Below are 2,663 nucleotides of genomic sequence, written 5' to 3' on the forward strand. Positions count from 1 at the left end.
TTTGGATGTAGTTGGTTAATCTTTTGTTATTGATCTTTCACATTTACCTTTATATATTTCTCTTCATTCCTGTATTTCAGTTTTAAAATTTCTCACCTTGTTTTGGTCTTTTCATCAGGAATTCTTGGAAGTCCTCTGTTTTATTAAAGGTCCATTTTCCCTCCAATAACATCACACTCAGTTTTGCTGGGTAAATTAATTTTGATTATAAGCCCATATCCTTTACCTTCTGGAATATCATATTCTAAACTAGACATTTAATTATGATAATAACTGCTAAATTTTGTGTGATCTTAACTGGGTCCTTAATACTTGAATTCTTTATTTCTGGATGTCAGAAGTGTTTTAACTTTGCCTTGGGATATAATATTCCTGGGAGTTTTCATTCTGGAATTTTTTTTAGGAGGTGACCAGTAGATATTTTTTTCAGTTTCCTCTTTGCCCTCTGATTCTAAGAGATTTGGGCAATTTTCTTTTTAAGTTATTGAAATGATAATATCCATAATATGAAAATATGTTAAACACAATTGTATATGTACAACTTTTACCAGATTGTTAGTTGCCATGGGGAGGGGGAAGGGAAGGGAAGGGAGAAGAGAAGGGAGAAGGGAAGGAAGAAGGGAAGGGAAGGGAAGGGAAGGGGGTAGAAAAAATGTGGAACTCATAAACTTGCAAATGGGTGAAACTTGAAAACTACCTTTGTATATAATTAGAAAAAATAAAAGAAAAAGAAATATGATGTCTAAGCTTGTTTTTGGTCATGATGTTCAAATGTGATTCTTCAGTTTTTTTCTCCTCAATGTTTTCCAGTTCTCTTGTTTTTTGCTAGGAGATAGCATTAAATTTTTACTATTTCCTGTTGCCCCATGAAGACATTGACTTTTATTTGGTCCATTCTAATTTTCAGGAAGATTGTTTCTTGAACAAAGTATTTCTTCTGCCAAGCTATTAATTTCCTTTTTCTTTCTTCCAGAGATCCCATGTTGTTTGCAATTTTTCCCTCAAGTATTCTCATTCCATTTGTAAAAATAGTTTTCAACTCTTTTTAAACTCTTGCTTCATTTCTTCCAGAAATTCTTGTTGAAGTAATTCTCAAACTAGGTATTTCTCTGAGACTTTGCTTGTAGATGTCTTGGAGTCATTCTCCTTTTCTGGGTTTGTGTCTTGAGTATACCTATGCCCATAAGAGCTCATTATGATGGGATTGTTTTTCTGTTAATCCATTCTTTTTTCTTGACTTTGGATTTGATATTAAAGCTAACCTCTCCCCTAATATCTTCCCCTACTAGAGTGACTGAAGTGGTCCTACTGCTGCTTTCTTGGGGTACTGGAGTAGTGTGTTATTTCAGCATCTCAGGGACAGATTGGGGATCTGCAATCTTTCAGTGTTTCACAAGTGATCTGGTCCAGGACAAAGTCTAACTGCTACTCCCTTATATGAAATTTGTAAGTTCCTGACCAGGGTTTGGGGCTAAGCAAGAGTAGACTGCTAGATTCTGCCCCATCACCCAGATGAAAAGCTTCATAAGTTCTGAGTAGCAGAGTTGCAGGCTCCCCTTTAGTTTGAGATTCCTGCCCTGGTTATTCTTCAGCAGGATGAGCCAAATGCTAGAAGTGAGAACTGCTCTGCATTATCAGTTTAAGCTCTATCACTGTTCCTGCTGCAAGCTTCTGAACTTCCTTTTCCAACATGCCCAGGATCTCACTACTCTGAATGCCACCTCTTTGCACCTCTCATTCACTGAGCCATTTGGCATTTGTCCCCAAATTTGTCCAGGATGGGTCTGATAGATTCCCAGTGTGTTTTGGGACCTTCTCTTGCACTGGCACAAAGTCTCTCACTAGGCACTGGAGTGTTCTGCACAGCATGTTTCTACTCAACCCAGTTCACAGTGTCCCTAGACTTCTCTGTCTGCCTCTCTATGCCAAGGTAATCTGGAAAAATGACTCAATGTTACTTTTTCTGGATTTCCCACCATCAGAATTTGGTCTGGTGCATTTTCTAGACTTTTGGAGGAGTTTGTGAAGGAAGGGGAGCTTACTTTAATGTTTCCTGTCATTCTGCTATCATCTCTTCTTCCTTCCCCCTCCCTTTCCCTCCCTCCCTATCTTTCTTTCCTCTCTTTCTCACTCTGTCTCTCTCTCTCCATCTCTATCTGTTCCTGTCTGTCCCTCTCTTTCTCCCTCTTTCCCTCATTCTCTCTTTGTATACATGTAGATGTATATGTACCAATACATTATATACTGTATATAGAATGTATACATATATACCCACATATACATATATTTTCATGTTGTTATCTCCATTAGAAAATGTAGAACTGGGGGAAACTAGGTGGTGCAGTGGATAGAGCACTGACCCTGGAGTCAGGAGGACCTGAGTTCAAATGCGGCCTCAGACACTTAATAATTACCTAGCTGTGTGGCCTTGGGCAAGTCACTTAACCCCATTGCTTTGCAAAAAGCCAAAAAAAAAAAAAAGAATGTAGGAGCTGTTTTTATCTTTATTTTTATCTCTGGCACTTGGAACAGTGTTTATCACATAAGTAAATACTTAATAAAAGTTTGTTAACTGACTGTCAGTCCCTCAGGATCTCTGGATTCTAAACCCGATCTAGCTCAGGCAAGCCCAGGATTAGATTCAGGATTAGAATGCAATGGAA

The sequence above is a fragment of the Macrotis lagotis genome, chromosome 2 (genome assembly GCF_037893015.1).
Source record: "Macrotis lagotis isolate mMagLag1 chromosome 2, bilby.v1.9.chrom.fasta, whole genome shotgun sequence".
Taxonomy (NCBI): domain Eukaryota; kingdom Metazoa; phylum Chordata; class Mammalia; order Peramelemorphia; family Peramelidae; genus Macrotis; species Macrotis lagotis.